Source organism: Suncus etruscus, chromosome 18 (genome assembly GCF_024139225.1).
Source record: "Suncus etruscus isolate mSunEtr1 chromosome 18, mSunEtr1.pri.cur, whole genome shotgun sequence".
In the NCBI taxonomy this organism is placed as follows: Eukaryota; Metazoa; Chordata; class Mammalia; order Eulipotyphla; family Soricidae; genus Suncus; species Suncus etruscus.
In genome coordinates this window covers 13,547,274-13,568,995 of record NC_064865.1, presented here as the reverse complement: position 1 = coordinate 13,568,995, position 21,722 = coordinate 13,547,274, and the positions used below count along the sequence as shown (strand labels likewise).

Sequence of the window (21,722 nt, the reverse complement as noted above, 5' to 3'; positions counted from 1 at the left end):
CCGCTCTGGCCCCAACATAATACTAATCTTAAAATCTCCACAGTGTTTGTCTGTGTTTTTCTTAAATCTCACCTTCTTTCTATCAAATAAAGAAAATTTCTCCCAGGGAAGTCTATATTGCCTTTTACCTCTTAATAAGGATTAATCTCTTCACAGCATCTAAAGGCTAAATTGCTAATGGCTACTTTTAATAAATGAATATTCTCTTAGAAATAAGTGTTTATTAAAATTTAAATCCACTCAATATATCTTTGCTTTTTAACACACTGAAAACTAAAGAGTCAATCAACTCTGAGCTTTCCTGCAATCGAGGAAAAACTGGGAAATTGGTAGAGTCATATAGGTAATCTTCTGATAACTGTGGTGCTGGAATAATGTCTGCATCATGCTATCATTATATTTATTGTAAATCATCTCAAAAAATAAAAATGGAAGGGAGAAAGCACAGCTTCTCATCTTGTTTATCGATCAAATTGATTCTTTATCAGTATTCTTGTATACTGAGCTATTTCTAATTGGCCTGCTAGGTCAACATATTTTTCTTCCAAGCTCTAATTTTCTGACTGCTCTTAGGCTACCATTTTGCTTTTCCTTCATCCTTTACTTGTTCAAGAAATCCTATGAGAAGTGTTATTTTAACATGGAGTAACTATGCATAGTAGTATTTCACTTTAAAGACAAGTTGAGGATAAAAGCATCATTATGAATAAATCAGTGTCCTAATCTCTCTAAACTTTTATGGATGTTGTAAAGGATTTAAAAGAAATGTTTTGAGAAAATCAGCTGTCTCATTTATAAAAACATCTAACACATTGCATCTTTTCCTTCTAAAATAGACTGTTGTATATTTTTCTTTTTGTTTCTTTTTCCAAGAGAACCACAGAACTTGAATAATTTTGTTCTTCCTCAAAACTTGGAAGGGGGGATGGATGATACCAGGAATAAACTGTTAAATGAACATTGAGAGGAAATAAAATAAATGATCAGACTAAAGCATCAAACCCAAAGTCAACAACACCAGAATCAATACCCAATTTACAACAAGCTATACACAAAGGAGACCTCTTAAATTAGCAGTCCATGGTGCCAAGTGGGAATGTATGGGATGATTGCTTGTAACAGCTGTACAGGGAGGACAACGATGGTGATGGAAATGGTCATAATTCTTTGTCACTATGTACCTTAAATATTACTGTGATAGACTTTTACTTTACCATTACCACAATAAAAATTTTTAAAAAAGTAAAGAGAAAAATAGAAAATAGATTTTTGTATATAGTGTAAATAACCCATTTAGTTTAAGCAGTTTGCTTTCTATTAATGGGATTATATTTGCTGACAGAAAAAATAACTAGTACTTACACATAATTCAACTATAGTTTGTTTACATAGCAATTAAAAACATACATTGTGGGATTTTATCACATCATTTTCTTAGATATCTGAAAGTCAGAATGTTAATATAATATATTTTAATCTTAAAAATATTCACAGCTTAATAAGTTAAAAGCAAAGCATCAATAGGTTTGTGTGTGATACAATCATGAAAGATTCAGGGAAGAAATATTTTAATATCTTAAATATACAAAATGGTCTTTTTATCCCTTATTTTATGTTTTCACACTTAAACACTTCTATTTTTTTTAAGTAAAATGAAATCTATGTGTTTTGTTTCTTTAGTTTGGATGGCAAAAGAGTACAGCAGGCTATGTCAACAGAGGCCTTTGAAATTGTCTCAATAGATCCATTGCAATGTATCTTACACACTAGCAATTCTGACACCAAATGGTAAGATTCACTGCTTCAGGAAGCAAAAATAAATCAACTGAATTGAGGTCCAAATAAATAATTGCACTGGAGGGAGATGGTGCTTTAGATAAGGCAGCAGCAGAAGAAACAGCAACAAGAATAATTTCTATCACCAGGGAAAACAATATACTCTCATGGCCCACAGAATATGGTGGTCTATGACTCAATGATAGCAGAGAATCTTAGATTTTATAGTACCAAGTTTCTTCCTGCTCAGTTCTTAAAATTAGTTCAAAAATCCTCTTAATCTATTTCCATCTCTACCCCAGAATGTAAAGGCCTGTTTACTTTTGCTTCTTTTCATTCTCAACCACTTATGAGTGGTATAATTTTATTTGATATTACATATTTGCCTTTCTTCTCATGATTAGATTTTATAAGCATGAATTTCTTCAGTTGCAACTTCTGTATAAAGAGACAAGACAATCTTTTCTTATAACAGAAAGCATTCCAGTGTGTCTATCTTCATTAACCATACATCTGTAAATGCAATTTATTGCCTTGTTTTTATAAGTAGAGCTTCAATGAGCATAAGTAAACTTACAGCTTTTCAAATTAGTGTTTTATCTATTTTCTTGTATACAATCCCAGTAGGTCACTTCAAAATCAGATGTAGATCTTTTTTCTTGAGAAACATGTTATAGACCAGTTTATAAGAAACAGAGAGTGAATTTATATTTTGAGAAATTGTGAATATGTTTTTCATAGAGGCTGAACTAATTGGCATTCCCAATAACAGATTATGATGTTCCCCTTTCCCAAAAGCTCACTTGTACTTGTTCCTTCTAGGTCTTTGGATATAGGTCACTCTCGCATGGATGAAGCACTATCTCCCAAACATAAGTAGTAACAGTGAGCATCCTTTACATATACCTGTTGAATATAGGTTTATCATTTTTATTGGTGAGATGTCTTTGTTTATCTTGTTCCCCTATTTTTGATGAGGTGAGTTTTTCTATTTATTGAGTTATTTTTGTTCTTATAATATCTTTGACCTGATTGTCTTTTGTGACTTCTTATAAAATCTGAGATCTGATGCTCAAACTAATCCTTTTCCATAATAATATTTTATTTAAGTATCATGGTTAAAAAAATTATATCAGTTGATTTTCCGTCATTGAATGTACACCACCCTTTACCAGCATAAATTTCCCTCCTCCAGTGTTCCCCATTTCTCTCCTCAAGCACCCCTTCTGCCTGTCTGTAGGACAGACATTTTATTTCTTTCTTCACGACATAATGTTCACAGTAATTTTTAGTGTAGTTATTTCTCTATGTTCACCACAATTTATGGTAAGCTTGATATCATAGGCTGGTCCTTCCAGTCCTCATTTCTATTGTCTCTGAGTATTATTACCATACTGTCTTTTCTTTTTCTAAAATCATACAGATGAGTGATACTGTTCTGTGACTCTCCCTCTGACTCATTTCACTCAAGTCCATCTATATATAGACAAATTTCATGACTTTAATTTTCCTAAGAGCTGCATAGTAGCCCATTGTGTAGATGTACCAGTTTCTTTAGCCACTCATCTGTTGTTGGGCATCTGGGTTGTTTTTCAGTTTCTGGCAATTGTGTCAGAATTCTGACAATTCTGACAAGAGTACTGCAATGAAAATGCAGAGGGTATTTTTTGTATTCTTAGGATAAATCTGTAGGAAATTTATTGCTGGATCATTTAGGAGTTTAATTGCTGTTTTTTTTTTTTGAGGAGTACTCACATTATTTTCCAGAAATGTTGGACTAGAAAGAATTCCCACCAGCAGTGAAATAAAGTTCCTTTTGCCCCACACCCATGCCAGCACTGATTGTTCTTGTTTCTTGTGATGTGTGCCAGTTTCTGTAGCTTGAGATGGTATCTCATTGTTGTTTTGATTTGCATCTCCCTTATGATTAGTCATGTGAACATTTTTTCATGTGACTTTTGGACATCTGTATTTCTTCTTTGAGTAAAGGACTATTAAATTCTTCTCCCCATTTTAATGGGGTTATATGATTTTTCTTGTTGAGTTCTTTCAGTATCTTTTATATATTATATATTAGCCCCTTATTTGATGAGTATTGGGTGAATATTTTTCCCCATTCTATGGATGACCATTTTACCCTAGTTGCTGTTCCCTTTGAAGTTCAGAAGCTTCTGAATTCAATGTAATCTTATTTGTTTATCTCTGCTTTTGCTTTTTTGGACAGTGATGCTTCGTTCTTGAATATGCCTTTAGTTTCAATGTCATGGAGTGTTTTGCATAAGTTTCATCTATATACCTTATACTTTCTGATAATGACGAATGAATATTCTCTCCCATTTCATGGAATTCCTTTTTATCTTGTTTTGGTTTTGTTTTAAGATCTTTGAAGCTGTGTTTAGGACTTCCTTATGGCTTTGCACTCAGAGTTTAAGGACCAATCTGGGCAGGGTCATGGAAACCATATGCAATGCCTGTAATCAAACCCTGATCAATTACATGCAAGAAAAATGCCTTACCTTCTGTATTACCTCTCTGGTTCTGGTAATTTTGTTTGAAATATGTTTTTTATTGTTTCACAAAGATTTAAAAGTTTGATGTAATTCCATTTTATTATTTAGTTTTTGTTACACTTACCTTTAGAGATGAATTCCTGAAGACAACACTGAACCTAATATTATGTAGTATTTTGCCTCCTTTCTTAAATGTATTTTAAGTTACATATATAGCATACATATCTTTAATAAATTTTAAATGAACATTTCTGCATAATATAAAAATTGACCTCGTTTAATTATTTTTTGCGGTTATTTGGTTTTCTCAAGATGACCTCCTGGTGTTGAAAAATGTAATTCCATACTTTTGGCTTCTTGTGATATGTTAACTCTATTTAGGAGAATTTATTTTAGGGTTGAACTATGTTCCATGTACATTATGTGTCTATTTTTATTTCAACACAGTAATTCTTTATTACTATAACTTCATAAGATAAAAATTTACAGTTAATAAGGATCAATATGTCACCATTTGTATTTTTCTCAGGATTCTTTGGCTTGATAACAATTTTGTGCCATAATTTTCAGTTATGTTTTTCTATATGATTAAAAAGGCTACTAGAATAGTTTTCACTGCATTTGAATGAATTTTTTTAGTTAGATGGTCATTTTAGCAATGATATTTAATCCACCCTTTAAAGATAGCACATCTTGGGGCCAGAGAGATGGCTCTTCCATAAGGCATCTGTCTTGCAAGTGCTAGCCTAGAACGGACCACACTTCAATCCCCCAGTGCCCCATATGGTCCCCCCAAGCCAGGGGCAATTTCTGAGCACATAGCCAGGAGTACCCTCTGAGCGTCAAAAGGGTGTGCCCCCCCAACAAAACAAAACAAAAAGATAGCACATATTTCTTTTTTCTTGAGTCCTCGCATATTCCCTCTTGTATTTTGTTTTGTTTTGTTTTGTTTTCGATCATACATATTGGTGCTCAGGAATTACTCCTAGCTCTCTGACCAAAATTTACTCAGGGTATTCTCAGGGGAGTACCTGGAATGATGAGGATCAAACTCAGGTCAGCTATGTGCAAGACAAACTTCCTACTTGCTGTATTATTGGATTTACCTATTCCTCATGTTTTTATTAAAGTGACATGTTTTACAATTTTATAAGTAATTAGCTTATGCATGTAATATTGCAACATCACACTCACCACCTGAATGCTCACTTCTCTCCACCAGTGTCTTCAAGGCATCCCCTCAGCTTTAGGGGTTAAACTCAATTCTATGGATAAATTCTTTAGCTGTGGAATTTGACCATTTATCACTCCCTTAATATTATTATTCCCCACATATGACATATTATTTTGTATATGCTTGTTTCCTTGTTGTTGACTTCACTCCGAGCATGATATTCTCTAGTTCTATTCATGTAACAGCAAAGTACATGATTTCATCTTTCTTAATTCATAATAAGAAATAGTACAGGGGTTGGTGGGGTGGGTAGGAGGGAGATTTGGAACATTGGTGATGGGAATGTTGTACTGGTGATAGGGCTGTTCTATACATTAACCCAACCACAATCATGTTTGTAATCAAGGTGTTTAAATAAAATATTCTTTTAAAAAAGATATTGAAATAATTCCAAGAGATGAGGGCAAGAAGGACCGGATCAAGATATGAAGTTCACAAAGAGTGGTGAGAGTAGTTAGAGAAATAACTACACTAAGAACTATCATAACAATGTCAGTGAGTGAAGGATGTAGGAAGCACACCTGGAATACAGGCAGGGGTTGGGGGAGAAAGGAGATGGGGATATTGGTGATAAGAAGGTTACACTGGTCTTCTTTTTATGACTGAACCCAACTATGATCATGTTTTTAATCACAGTGTTTAAATAAATATATTATTATTGTTAAAAAAGAAAGAAAATGGCATACTATTTTATCAAGTATATATAACAAGACTTCTAAATCATATAATTGTATTCAGATAAATGTGTTGTTTTCATATTCCAGCTAATGAATCTTCATAATGAATTATGAAGATAGGACAGCATATATATTACCAAGTTAATATTTTTAAGGTCTTGAATTATTGCCAAGAAGTAGTCTTGGAGCCAGAGTTATGGTAGAGTAATAAGGTGCTAAGCTTGCATACAGCTAGCCTGGGTTCAATCCCCAGTATCTTATTAAGTCCACTGAGCCAACAGAGTGATTCTTGAGCACAGAGCTAAAAGTAACCCCATGATCTACCAAGTATGCCCCCTAAACCCCTCAATATAATAAAATCAAAAGGTCTGACTGGGTTTTTAAGGAACACTATTATTAATTTTTAGAGAAACTTCAAAATTGTTTTTCATAGAAGTTATCCAGATAACATTCCCAATAAGAATGAAAAGGGATTTCTTACTGGCTGTATCCTGTCAACACCAGTAGTTTAATTTAATGTTTGTTGATTTCATGAGGAGACAATTTATTGCAAAAAGTAGTAGTGAATTAATAAATTTGTAAATCAAATTTATTCACATTTCTAATTGTTACCTTATTTTATTATTTTATTTTAATGTAATTTAGAAAACATAATTATTATACTGTTAATGTTTATGTTTTAGATGCATAAAACTACTTCACCTTCACTATAACCAAAGTGCCCAAGACTTCCTATCATGTCCTTGTGTCATTTCTAAGCTACCTCTTTGTTTTCCATTCCACAAGTCCCTCCATCTGAAGATCATCTTATTCTATTTTCTAACAAAACTATATTTTTATCTCTGCCATGGATAAATAATTTATGTACAGATAAATTTGTTTATATCATTATCTCAAAGATCCAGTACTAGGAGTTAATTTATATCTTATATTTATTAAACAATATATTCTAAATATTATTATTATTTAAGAGTTAGATTAGATTAAATCTGTAGTTACTATTCTGATATTTTTGTTTACACATATATTTGTTTATATATATATATGCTGTGTGTGTGTAATTTCTTACTGGTGTTGAATATCTTCAGTATCTATTTTTTAAGTTTAATAAATATATGTTTTAAGTATATTATGGATTTTTCAGTAAATTATTCAGTTTTATTTATTTGTTTTATGAACATCTTATTGGATAGTTTCATTTCTACCCCATTCTTACTATTTTTTCTTTTGTTTTATAGAGTGTAACAGAAACTAAGTTGAGCTAAATTAAAAAAGAAATTCAGCTTTTTCAATTCATTTTAATAGGCAAGATAGGAGAACATTTACCCTCGGATTTACAGTGGTGATGTTCAAATGAGTCATTAGAGTACACAAATACATAACAAAGCTTTTCTGCTTGATTCACCTAAGAAGATGACAGTGACATAATCTCTTCAGGGCCCAACACGTGATAAGCCTAATAAAGGTGATTCCTGCAGTGTGTTTGGGCACAAAAGAGTCATTTTAAAGGGCTACTACCTTGCTCCCTGCCTGCTTTTCTGAGTGAGGCAGCCATGAAGATGACAGAGAACATAATCTCTTCAGGGCCCAACACCCAGGAAGCCCTCCTTGCCTAATAACGGTGGATTCAGAAGAGCATCTTCTAACCCATGAACCACACCACAGCACACAGTAAAAACAACACTATAAGTGTGGCAATGTGAAAACAATGCATAACATCCCCATTTATAGAAAATGAAGATGGCAGCTCTGACGGCCCGAAAAGTATCAACCAGCTAGTATCCTTCCAGATAAGGGATTTAGAGAAGAAATATTGACAATGTTCATCGAGCTGAAAGAAAGTGTAGATCAACTTGAATGGAACACATATAAGAATCAAGAGGATATGAAGATAGAAATCAGAAACATCAAACTGAAATAACTGGTCTAAAAAACTTGGTAGATAAAATGAAAACCCCAATGATAAGCCTCTCCAGCAGAGTAATAGCAGCTGAATACAGAATCCGTAAGCGGGAAGATAAGATGCAGAACAATTTCATACAGCAGAAGAGATTGGAAAAGAATCCTAAAGCAAATAATCAGACAATGGGTAAACTACTTAAAGAATGTGAACAAATGAAAATAGAAGTCTTTGGTAAACTCAACAGAAATATAGGAATCATTAAAGTTCCATAGTCCCAGGAAGTGAATAATGATAAGAGAAGTTGGAGAAAAAAATGAGAAGAGGATGGGGCCGGGTAGGTGGCGCTGGAGGTAAGGTGTCTGCCTTGCAAGCGCTAGCCAAGGAAGGACCGCGGTTCGATCCCCCCGTGTCCCATATGGTCCCCCCAAGCCAGGGGCGATTTCTGAGCACATAGCCAGGAGTAAATCCTGAGCGTCAAATGGGTGTGACCCAAAAACCAAAAAAAAAAAAAAAAAAAAAGAGAGAAGAGGAATAGGAGAAAGAAGCAGAGGAAGGGGCCAGAGAGATAGCACAGCGATAAGGTGTTTGCCTTGCATGGGGAAGGACGTTGGTTTGAATCCCGGCATCCAATATGGTCCCCCGAGCCTGCCAGGGGTGATTTCTGAGCATAGAATGAGGAGTAACCCCTGAGCACTGCGGGGTGTGACCCCCCAAAAAAACCAAACAAACAAAAGAAGCAGAAGAAGCAGAAGAAGCAGAAGAAGCAGAAGAAGAAGAAGAAGAAGAAGAAGAAGAAGAAGAAGAAGAAGAAGAAGAAGAAGAAGAAGAAGAAGAAGAAGAAGAAGAAAAAGAAGAAGAAAAAGAAGAAGAAAAAGAAGAAGAAAGGAAGGAAGGAAGGAAGGAAGGAAGGAAGGAAGGAAGGAAGAAAGGAAGAAAGGAAGAAAGAAAGAAAGAAAGGAAGAAAGAAAGAAAGAAAGAAAGAAAGAAAGAAAGAAAGAAAGAAAGAAAGAAAGAAAGAAAGAAAGAAAGAAAGAAAGAAAGAAAGAAAGAAAGAAAGAAAGAAAGAAAGAAAGAAAGAAAGAAAGAAAGAAAGAAAGAAAGAAAGAAAGAAAGAAAGAAAGAAAGAAAGAAAGAAAGAAAGAAAGTGGAGGAGAGTCTAGAGATGTGGTTCAGTTTATAGAGCTTATAGGTGTCAATGCTTAGATTTGATCCCTATGATATTGTGTTCATGCTCTAATATTCTCACAACATGTATGAATTTGTGTATATCTGTATGTTTAAAAATATGTGATATACTTTTGCATACTCATATCTAATAACGTAACTGTAAAAATACACAACAATTACAACACAGATGCAGTGATTCACACAGTTCTTAAATGGCCAATTCTTTGATCAATGCCTTTGTCTTGACCAATATGTAGATTATACCCAAAGTCAAATTGAAACAGAAAAACACAATGTTGAATCCAAAGCTTGGAATTCAAGGTAAGGAGTAATAACAAAGACCACAGGGCCAACTACAGGTTGCTGAGAGCATTTACTCTAAGTACTTTGTCTTGTGAAAGCTCTAGACTGAAACTTCCTCCAGTGTTCAAATGACTGCCTTTATATTTAGTGTTCCAATTTGCACAGCAAGCAGTAGTGCCCCCACCACCTAGAATACATATCTTGAAAGTGGCTTTCACACTTTTACCCATGAAGAATTTGGTTCCTTCAGCAAAAACCTCTCATTTAGATACTCCCACAGGTCCATTCCACACAATTAGTTTGGCTTTAACCACAATTCAGAATACTTGCTCTCAGTCTTAGGTCTACAGTCAAAGTCAACCTAGTCAGAAGGTGTACCTGAGGTTATTATGGTTTTACCAACTTTAGGATTCTCATCATATTTGTCAGAAATAACGAATAGATCTTGTCTGAAACTTTACTTTCACCAAGTATAGCCTGAAGTGGGTTCAGTGGGTTTTTCAAAGCTTTTGCAATGCATTATAGTTGGTTCTTCATCAGAAACCCAGATGGCAAGGCCACACAAAGCCCTCTTTTCTCTTCCAAGATTAAATCTAACCCTTACCTCTTTTGCAATACCACTTCAGCCACAGAGTCAAGCTGGTCCTGCAGATCACTAATAGATTTATATACCGTCACCACATCTGAAATTAACTGTTGCGAGAGTCTGTCATGCCTGTCTATTGATATTGCTAGCCCTGCTCCCCCAGTCGCCAATCACCTAATACCCCGAGCCATACCAGTAGGGGCAGGAACACCATGACTCACAAGACAGATGAGTGCCGCCTAAGAGATTTATGCTAGGCAGAGGGATGGGCTCTGTCCCTGGGATAATATCAATGATGGGAAGTACTAATGCTGGGGCACAAATTCTAGTCCAGTTTTGAGGTAAAAAAGAGTAAGCCAAATTTCTCCCACATATCCATACCCATCCTGGAGGTAAGCACCCTGGGCTGGGGGGGGGGGGTCAAGTAGGATTTCCGAGCACTGAGCGGCTCCTACCTGACCCAGGTCTACAGATTTGGTGCCATTATGCAAATAGCAAACAGAAGATTCAAAGCTAAAAGGGACTACCTTAAAGGGTTTGACGTAAGTACTACAACTAAAAGAAGCAAAGGTTAGATCACCTAGTTGGACAGGGATAGCCAGAGGCCAATTTTCCCCGGTCTTCATACAAAGCCAACAATCAGCAGCTAAAGAGGGGTTAGAGAAATTAAGAGGTTTGTGAGTTTCTTCTAGGATGTTCTGAGTATTCGTATCTAACTTTTCAGCAGGCATCCGGGGTTGGAGGGAGGGATGCAGGGGCAGTTAGGCATTAGGGTCTCCACCTCCTTTGTAGCCCAGTCTATGGCCTCCTTCTCTCTTTCCTGGTCTGTCACCCCCCCCATTCGAGATATGAATGGGCACCTTTAGGGGCCAGCAAACCAAGTCTCCCACTTGGACCATGCAACTTGCGGCTCCATAGGGGAACTTATGGCTATTAACTGTCCATTCCACTCACATGCTTCCCTTGTAAGTCTCAGTGAGCTTGGCCACCAGATATGCCTTGTTATTTTTGGTACACTCTCGATACTTCCTATAGTACCGGGAGTGAACTTGATCAAGCTCCACACATCCAGCAGGACATCCCCCCCACCAAAGAGGGAGGCAAAAGCTGAGGTTTTGCTTTACACACCCATTCCAGCTTCCCCCCCACATGGGAAGAAGTAGGGGACTGGAGGTAAGCAGTTCTAGTTCCACAGTCTACTGATCGAGTGTACAGAAGCCTACTGTTGAGTTGATACCCACCCCCTGCAGTCACAGGGGTTTCCATATAGTCTTTTTACCAGTTCATCTGGGTGTATGGCCTGGTCAAGTCCTCCCTCAGCAAGTGCCAGGAGGAGCATTGTCAGAGACAGTGAGCGCAGCAGGGTTAGAAATTTAAACGCTTAATTTTTTTTTCTTTCTTTCTGACTTCCAAACCATTAGCTAAATTCTTCTTTGATATGTAAAGGACCCACTGGAATTACTTTGCCTACACCCACATTTTCCAGCCAGGTGAGTCTGGGAGGACAATAGCCATTTCCCCGGGGCTGGGTGAGTTCCCTTTTTTTTTTTCTTCAGCCAAAAAGCTGTCATTTCTTTCTGGCCTTAACACATGCCAGAAAAGTTGGGTGATTTCAAAGTCCAGAAATTCTCCAGGGAAAATTTATCCCGGTGGCCATTGAGAAGTCTGGAGTTTACAATCTCCATCACCCTCTGCCATGTCCCTAGAATAACAAAGCCAGTTTAACACACTATTTTTCTGGCCTAAGGAGAGGTAGCATTTTTTTTCTTAGAGTTTTCCTCCATGTTTAAATCAGACAAAGAAAACACGGAACACAGAACCACAGACAAAGATCTCCATTTAAAAGAAATAGGGTTCACCATGGCAGCTTGGGAACGTCTTCCCACTGTGGCAAAAATCAAACTCCTGGGGTGCCTACAGGGTCGTGACCTGTAGTTTTTGTACCCATCAGTTCACTACCACCTGGAATCCACGTCAAATGGGGACTTTCAAGCCCTCAGTCACACTTCCACCAATCCCCTATTTCTATTTCCAATACACATCAAGTCACAACCAACAACACAAGATATACTGCTAGTTTCTACACACATCAAATCATAACCAACAACATGAGACACACTGCTTAGAACCCACCGAGTAGTCTGTTCACCACCCTGCTCTGGACAGATCAAGGACTCCTGGCTGGCTCGCCAATGAAAGGTTTGGCAGTCCAGATACTGCTCCGACGCAGAGAAATGAAGAGACGATCACTCAGGCAAAAGCTCAAGTGGGGTTCTTTATTCTGGCCAGCCAGGATTCAATGCTTGTTCAGAACCGAACAGGGTCAAAGGACCATGTGGCATTCTACATTCGTTCGTATAAACCATAAGAAGGGGGAGGGATTGGGCCCGGAGAGATAGCACAGCGGTGTTTGCCTTGCAAGCAGCCGATCCAGGACCAAAGGTGGTTGGTTCGAATCCCGGTGTCCCATATGGTCCCCTGAGCCTGCCAGGAGCTATTTCTGAGCAGACAGCCAGGAGTAACCCCTGAGCACCGCTGGGTGTGACCCAAAAAACCAAAAAAAAAAAAAAAAAAAAAAGAAGAAGGGGGAGGGGGAAGGAAGGGGGGTAGTGACGACTTCCTTAAGAACAGGACATCCGCCAAGGTAATATGAGTTATTGATGGGGGCAGGGTAGTGATGACTTCCCTTTTCAATTTATATAAATTGCAGTGTTCAACCTATACACCAAAATAAGTTGGAAGTGGTATATTTTCATTATCTTGTTTCATCATTTTAGAGACATATCTGGCAGATAGTTCTATGGTTTCTTTAAGATCATTAAAGGTGAAAATAAAGGTGACAATATTTTTAAAATTACAACCTTATGATTAGTAATCTTTTAATTATTTTTCATGCTACCAGAAATCAAATCCAAGTCTTGTATGTTCAAACATGAACCCTAATACTGATTTTATTTTTCTCTCTCTTAGTTCCCTTTCTCTTCTTTCAATGTATTTTAACTTAGAAACCTATTATTTTGATATGCGCCTTGTAGGGGTTCTGACTTGCCTTGTTACTAGCTAGCTTTGGTCTGCCACATCTCGTGGACTGGGTCTTGGGGTTCGGATGCATTAGAGAGATTTTTTTTTTTTGGTTTTGGAGTCACATCTGGCAGCACTCAGGGTTTACTCCTGGCTCCATGCTCAGAAATTACTTCTTGGGGGACCATATGGGATGCCGGGATTTGAACCACCATTCTTCTGTATGCAAGGCAAATGCCTTGCCTCCATGCCATCTCTCTGGCCCCACATTAGAGAGCTTTTGAATCCCCTTTTAGGAGAAGGGATACACAGATGGTGAAATATGAAATAAATGAGACCACACAAGAAATTATGGAGATACACAGTCTGGCAAGCATATGACAAAATTTAATCTCTATGTTAGGAGTATATAAAGAGTAAAATGACAGTCTTAGGCATGAAAGGAATTTCAGGGTTGATAACAGTGGGAGTTTTGAAAAACAGAAACACTAACAGTAGGACTGTTAAATATACATATCAATCTGACTGGTTTAGCAGGCTAGCTGGCAAAAGATGCTCTTTCAGTAAGAGAGGGCCAGGTCAAAGAAATGTAAATTTTGTGCATAGCTAGGAGCTTCAATGACTAAGAGCTAAGCTCCTGACTTGACTTTTAGATGTAAATAGAGCTGACAGAGAGAAGAAAATTGTCTTAGTTTCTTTTTGGGTACTGAGAATTTCTGGGCAAAAGAATTTCATTGAGGCCACATTTCAGTCTGTAAATATACAAAGGGGAAATTAATATTTGAGACAAATAATATGAAGGGAATATAATGTCAGTACCATGACATAAATTTCAGAAATATCTCTTCTGGAATTCCTCAACTCTCCACACAGTGTTAAAGCTTCCTCAGAAGGCCTTTTAAGGAATCCCTTTGGGTTTTTTTTTTTCAGTTCTCAGCTTCAGGGGAATCTGAGATATATCTGGCCTACAGAATTCCCCTTCATTGGAGATGTCTATGCATCTACCCTACAGTGACTCACATGCTTGTCCTAAGGCTTGTGTTGCTCCCCACTCCACCCCAGCCCCTAGGTTCCTAATTTGGCTGAGCTAGTGAACTGAGGAAGTGAATTGGAATTCACTCTCTCGACCTAAAAAAAAATGCCTGCAAAAATGTCTCTGTATCCATCTCTTGAAGACTTGGTGGTTAGACAAATTAATTCATGCTCAAATTGATTTTTCTGGGGAACCATATGAGATGGCGGGGATTGAACCAGTGTTTGTCCTGGGTAAGCCATGTACAGAGGCAAATGCCCTATTGCGGTGCTACCACTCCAGGCCCTCAAACTAATTTTTTCTGTAAAACCTGCCAACTCAGTTCTTTTTTCAGAAACTTTTATTCCCAACTCTCAAGTTGCAAGGCCTAAATTTTATCCTGAACTCTTTCAATACATGAGCCTTCTTTTAAATAAAAAAAGAAATACATGCAAATATAATCAGAGTCCCGGTACATGAATGCATTAAGAGTAAGACTTTCCAGAATGAACTATCTGATGGCTCCTGTAGCAATGATGTGGGTATTTGTAGTGCAGAAATTAAGCAAGAAATTTGTGAAGTCATTTTGTGTTAAGACCAACTTGAGAAAATTTAGCTCAGATTTGTCAATAGATATAAATATATAATGTCAATCAATATAAAACATAATTTAAAATAATATCAAGATAATATTAATATCAATCAATATTAAGCATATTTGTTTAACTAGTCCAAGAAAATTCTCCAATTCATTGGTTGGTCTGAGATTTGGTGACCAAGGACTTCAGATAGGTGGGAAAAAAGCACACAAGGTGCTCAAACACGCTTCTGGAGAGAAGATAACTATGACTATTCATGATAGATTTTTTGAACATACAATTACTATGCATGTCCAGTAATGGACATGTTGGCTTTATTTTTAAAATTTGGGAAATAACATCCATATTGAAGGACAGTTCTGCAGCCAGAAACGGTCTTCTCACAGAACAGAACATTTGTGAAATCAATGGACAGAATGTCATTGGGCTGAAGGACTTTCAAATCGCAAACATACTATTAATATCAGGAACTATAGTTACTATCAAGATTATACCTGCTTATATCTTAGAACATATTCATAAACAGAAAGCTCCAAGCATTATGAAAAACCTGATGTATTCTGTCATTCCTGAGGTTTATGGCATGGCACCATAGACATTTGCTGTACTATTACAGTGTACTCCTTCAGCAACTTCTTTATTATGCATAAGAAGCTTTCTAGGAGCCAGAGAGCATGTGCTGCATGAAGAACTTTCTCTTTTCTAGCTGGGGATCTCACTGTTTGACCTTGTATCTTGTTCAGGTTTCAAGATAGTTGTGTCCTTATCCTGGTTTTACAGATGTGAAACTTTGCAGATGTATAGACTTTCATAGAATAGTTTCAATATTATAAATATAACGTTTGACAAGCCATTAATATTAGGACGATTGATCACATGCTTTGTGTTGTTTTAGAACTGAAAAATTAAAATGGATGAAACCTAGTATGAGTTAATGATGAACGGAGTTGTTTTTCTTATTCTTTTAAGGCTTTACTTAAGTTGTCTTTTTTTGATGAGCTAGGGCCCAGATGTAGTCTTTAACTTCCCGCATTTCACAGCCCCTGCGCGGGCAACTCCCTTTATCTCGGCGGGGACCCCTGTGCAAATATGTTTTACAGCCCCTGTGCGGGCAATCCCCTTTATCTAAATGTCGCAGGTATGTTTAAATGATACATTTCCCTTAACTTATAGCCCCTGATGTGGTCTGTATTTCCCGCCCTTTACTGCCTGTTTCTCTTCAAAGCTTACCTTGACCTTTAACAACTACTGACTAAGAGTGATTTTGCTTTTGCCTGAAAAGTATATAAACAGACTGGACAAAGACTCGTCTTTTGCCTCTGTCCTGTTATGGGCATGCATTAGACCCTGACTGGCCAGAAATAAAGAACTTGCTAGAGCATTTGCTGGGGCGTCAGTCTCTTCATTTCTCTGTGTTGGGCAGCTATATTAGGACATCCGGACCTTTCAGAACCAGTCACTTATATCCTAAATACAGTAGTGCTGTTCTTAACTTTAATCCAATGACATATTTGCACTTTAAGTGTGTTACTATAGTGCATTTATAATGACTGTTTTTTTTTTGTAAGATTGCTTTTAATTCCGTGCTTGTGTTTATAAAACCAACTAAGTAACCTTTGTTTCATTCTATGTAAGCATTAAGCAGTGGCTGTGAGTGGCAGGAGTCTATATTGATTATCATTACATTTTAGCTACTTTATCATATTAAGTCTCATTAATATGCTTAAACTGTAGCCTAAACTATGGTAAGCATCTAGGATAAAATTCAAAATATAATTAATGCTGCCTTTTAAAATCCAAAATGCAGGGTTCTTGCTATATTTTTAAAGTACAGATTCTAAGACTAAACTTTTGGTTTAAACTTTTGGTTCCCCCATTTTTCTTTTATTTGTGAAGTTAATGGGCTAATATCCAGTCCTGGCAACTTCCTCTCAGTATTATGTAACCTAGCTCTTTAAGTTGGAAAACTTTTCTTGGTAATACTTACCATTTTCTGACTGCTCCCTGTAAACAAACCAGCAGTGTCACTTTAATATTATTTTCCCCTTATTGTTAATTTATGCCTATCCTATATTTATTAAATTTTTAATAAGAACTAATATATTATTCTGAGAAATATGTACTTCAGTTTTGTGTTTGTGGCGACACACCACCTATATTCAGGGATTATTCATGGCAGTCCTTTGAAAATCATAGATATTGCTAGGAAAAGCCTTGTTCACTATATGCAAGGTAATTCTCTTATTTACTTATTCTGTATCAAGGCTGTACACTTTGATTTTTCAATCTTTTAAAATTTTCTATGAAATCAAGATGCTCTTAATATTGGATTTACATAGTGTTAGGGTAGGAAATTTCTCCCCATCTCCTGATCAATGTCTTGAGCCACTTCAAAGAGAACACAGGTCATGCAAACTGCAGAGGTGGTTTATTTATTGGCCAGGGTCCCCTCAAAAGAGAGAGACCACGATTCACAAGTTTGACAGATATTCATAAGGCTGGTTCTAAAGGTATAGCATCAGTGTTATTGCATAGACACAGCTGTGACCCCCCAAAAAAAAAGATATCTTAACTCAGGCATCTATCACAGCAGAGAGACAACCATAACAAAAGACCCTTATCACTACAGAGAGACAACCATAAAAACCTGAGGGAAGTTACATATCAATAAAACTTAAGGGAGGTGGTTACATCCTTTATTATGTAGGGTAAACATTACATCTAGGGCTGCATTCCTACCCTAAAGAATGGGGAGTGGCTAGTTTACTTTAATCTCTTAGAAGTAATCTTCTAAAACAGGCCAGGTGTGAATTGAGAGCATATGGCCTTATCTTGAGCAGGACTAGGCCTTTTGTTGTTTCTGACTTGTGACTCTGGCTTGTAACAGCCAGAGTTTAAGTCACTGAAAGTTCATGAAAGATTTTAAGGCTAAATTGCACTCAACAGGGGAAACTCTTAAACAAAAAGGACTTTTTATAGGAAAAAAACTCTAAACTTTTTCTCTTCAATATTCTCTATTGAAACTTTAGTAGAGGGGCCAGAATGGAGGCACAGCAGTAATGCTTTTGCCTTGTATTTGGCTGACCTACAGTTCAATCTCCTGGCGTCCTATATGCCCCCCCCCCCAAGCCAGGAGCATTTTCTGAGTGCATAGCCAGAAGTAAACCCTGAGCATCACCGGGTGTGGTTCAAAAACCAAACCAAAAAAAATGTTTAGCATATAATACAATAATATGTGAAAGATGATTCTTTAAAATAGGTAAAATATAAAATTTTCAACCCTAAACACTCCAAGTTGGAGAAAGCATCAGTTTCTTGATTTTTTTGTTTGTTTGTTTGTTTTTTTAATACTACCTGCGACTTTGTTAATAGCGCTAAGGATTTCGATAAGCTTAGGCAGAATTAAATGCATAATATCTCATATCACAAAGAGATATTTGTATAGGACTTTGCAGAGAAAAAGATATTGAAAAGGGAAGTCAACAACTAGTTACACCAGCCCCCACTTATACCTGCTTTTTTATTTCTAACCCTTTTTGTCTTAAAGAGGAAGTTTATACTAACCTTAGCGGATGTCATGCCCTTATAATAAACTCGTATTACCTGTATTACCTTAGAGTGTCTCAAGCGAATGTCATATCCTTATAAGGAAGTCATCCCTACTCCTTCTCCCCCCTCCCCTTCTTATGGTATATAAGGTTGAACAAAGAAAGCCACGTGGTCCTTTGTCTCTGTTCAGTTCTGGACAGGCACTGGACATTGGCTGGCAAGAATAAAGAACCCACTTGAGCTTTTGCCTGAGTGACTGTCTCTTCATTTCTCTGCATGGGAGCAGCATCTGGACTACCGAGCCTTACATTTTTGGTGAGCCAGCCAGGAGTCCTTGATCTGTCTGGAGTAGAGTGGTGAACCGACGACTTCGTGGGTTCTAAGCAGTGTGATTGTGTTGCTGATCATGATTTAATGTGTGTTGAAAATAGCAGTGTGTCTTGTGTTGTTGGTCGTGATTTGATGTGTGTTGGAAATAGAAATAGGGGAATGGTAGTGTACTAAGGGCTTGAAAGTCCCCACTCGATGTGGATTCCGGGTGGTAGTGAACTGACGGTTTCAAAAACTATAGATCACAACCCTGGAGGCACCCCAAGAGTTTGATTTTGCCATAGCAGGAAGATGTTCTCGGGCTGTTGTGGTGGACCCTATATTTTTTTATTTGGAGATCCTTGTCTGCGGTTCTGTGTTTCGTGTTTTCTTTGTCTGATTTAAACATGGAGGGAAACTCTTAGAGAAAAAAATGTTACCTCTCCTTAGGCCAAAAAAATTGTGTTAAACTGGCTTTGTTATTCTAGGGACATGGCAAAGGGTGATGGAGGTCATAAACTCCAGATTTGTCAATGGCCATCGGGAATAAATTTTCTCTGGAGATTTTCTGGACTTTGCAATCGCCCAGCTTTCCTGCCATGTGTTAAGGCCAGAAAGAAACGAGGCTAACTGACTGCTTTTTGGCTGGGAAAAAAAAAGGTGCTTTTTAAACTCCCCAGCCTGGAGTTTATCTAAAAAAAGGAATTCACCCAGCCCCAGGGCAACGACTATTGTCCTCCCAGACTCACCTGGCTAGGGAATGTGGGTGTAGATAAAGTAATTACAGTGGGTCCTTTACATACCAAAGAAGAATTTAGTTAATGGTTTGGAAGTCAGAAAGAAAAAAATTTTGAGTGTTTAAATTTCTAACTTAGAAGTTTCTTAAAATGAATAATTGGGTGAAAAATGTTGCAAATTATTGTGGTTGGCCTTTTTAAACAATATTGTTAATTTTGTGAATTCATGTTATTGTTACAGTATCTAAATTCCATGTCAAATTTATCTCACCAAACTTAATGATGGGTTTTAGGTAGCTTTAATGTGAAAGTCTTGATGGTACTAGGTTATGAATACCTAAAGAAAAAGAAATCAATAAAATCTGGTTCCACTAATTGCAAATATATTCAGCAAAGTAATTCCAAATTGGCAGCAGAACATTTAAAGCTCTGTTCTGAGGGCCCTAATGCTGAGTTCTAGGCTGAGTTGTGTGCATGTGGCGATTTTTAGCAGCAAAACCACTGCCAAAGGATGAGTGAAGAAGTTAAAAAAAAAAAGACGAGAAGCCAAAAAAATAGCACAAAGGTAGGGCATTTGCCTTGCATGCAGAAAGTGGCTAAATGCAAAAAGTTTAAGGATGTGCAAAAGAAATTAAAAATGTGTACTATGTGAAACCTGTATAATCAAACTAAATGATTATTATTGATATACCTTTAGGTTAACATAAAAAAGTAAATGTTTTTAAGCATGTTATAGTGTTTTCATGCTATTGAATAAAGAATGGGTTGAATGAACATCTAATAATAATAATAATAATAATAATAATAATAATAATAATAATAAAAGCTATTTTTTAAGAAAAATAGTAAAGGATTTAAAAGAATCATTAAGGTTCAGCTTAAAAGTTTTTGAAAATTGGTGATTGTTAATTATAAATTCTTTAAAAGTCTAAATCTGCCAGAAGAAGTGAGCATCCTTTCTGGTATTCAGAATTAATTTGTGTAATGTAAATTGCTGGTGCTATAAACCTAGGCCAAAAGACTAAGTAAGCTTTTATTTTCTCTATGGTTAAGTAATATTTGCCTTTTCTCTTTTTCTAGAGCCTTTCAGTACCATTTTATGTCACAGCATCATGTTGCTTTGCACAAGATACAAGCAGATGGCTTTCCTCTCTGTGTAAGGAGTGATCCCCATGCAGACAGGAAATTCTAAAATTAGTGAGGGGACCCCAAATCCCTCTTTCAGAGGAATAATTGGAGTTGAGGTGGTTTGACAAGCAGGCACCCTTAAGCATTTGGCTGTAAAGACTGGAAAGATACCAAAATGAATGGCCTGAGTAAGGAAACTGGAGATTTCCTAGAAGATTCTGAAGCAGCACTAACTGGTCACAGCCTTTGGGCCCTGCTCTCACCCTCCATCCTCAGTCTCAAAAGAAGATTCAAGGTCAGTCTCTTCCAAGTCTGAAGAGAAGTGGAACAGACAGGCCACCTCTGGAAGTTCCTGCAAGAGGGTGAGATGCCTACAGCCATCCTCAAGATCATCACGCTAAACTGACCAACTCATCAGCCAAACCTGAGTGACTGTGACATAATAAACCTGCTGTGTCTACAACCTATCCTCAAAAAAGCTCTGTAAGTAGTGGGGGTGCCCCAGATGGATATTTCTCCAACAATTCTGTATTTTGCGCAAAAGGAAAAAGCCAAAAGTTATTAAAATATCTGGCAAGGTACAAAGTAAAGGTAAAGAAAAAAAACTATTTTTGTAGCTAATTAAATTCTAGTGGGCCTAACTTAAAACCCACTTCTTTGAAGTAACTTATGTGAAAATATTCTTACTAGTTGTACTAGACCAGATTATAAATAGCAAATACAAGCATTAGTCTGACAAAAGTAACTCAAAGCTGTGTTTATTAATGATACTATGATGCTTTAATCACTGGTGTTTAATTTGTACTATCATTACAGACAATAAGGACAGCTGTGCCATTCAAGTTGTTCCATTTACTCCAGGGCCTGATTGGGTTAAGTAATATTCCCCTACCTAATTAATCTGATCCTTTCAGGTGTTAAGACTGCAAAAGTAAACCAGTTAACTGCTCATTTAGGAAAATATGAGATTTTACCCTATCTAGAAATTGAAACTACAGTTCCTTGCCAACCTGAAGTAGCTATAGAAAATTGATCTTTGACCACGTTCCCTTTAATGACTTCTAGGTTGATAAAATCTCTAGGAAAAATGTGAAGCAGTATGGTCATCAGAAAAAGCTACCAGAAAAATATGGGGAAAAGAAAGGCCACAGAAATTCATAAGCCAAGTTGACAATTAAAAATAACATTATGCCTATCTATCCCAGAGGTTG

At 36.9% G+C, this 21,722-nt stretch overlaps 1 pseudogene; it reads left to right on the top strand.

Annotated features, from left to right (window-relative positions):
* The first annotated feature begins 14,665 nt into the window (after nucleotides 1–14,665).
* LOC125996283 (syntenin-1-like) lies at nucleotides 14,666–15,383 on the top strand (annotated as a pseudogene).
* Nucleotides 15,384–21,722: the final 6,339 nt, after the last annotated feature.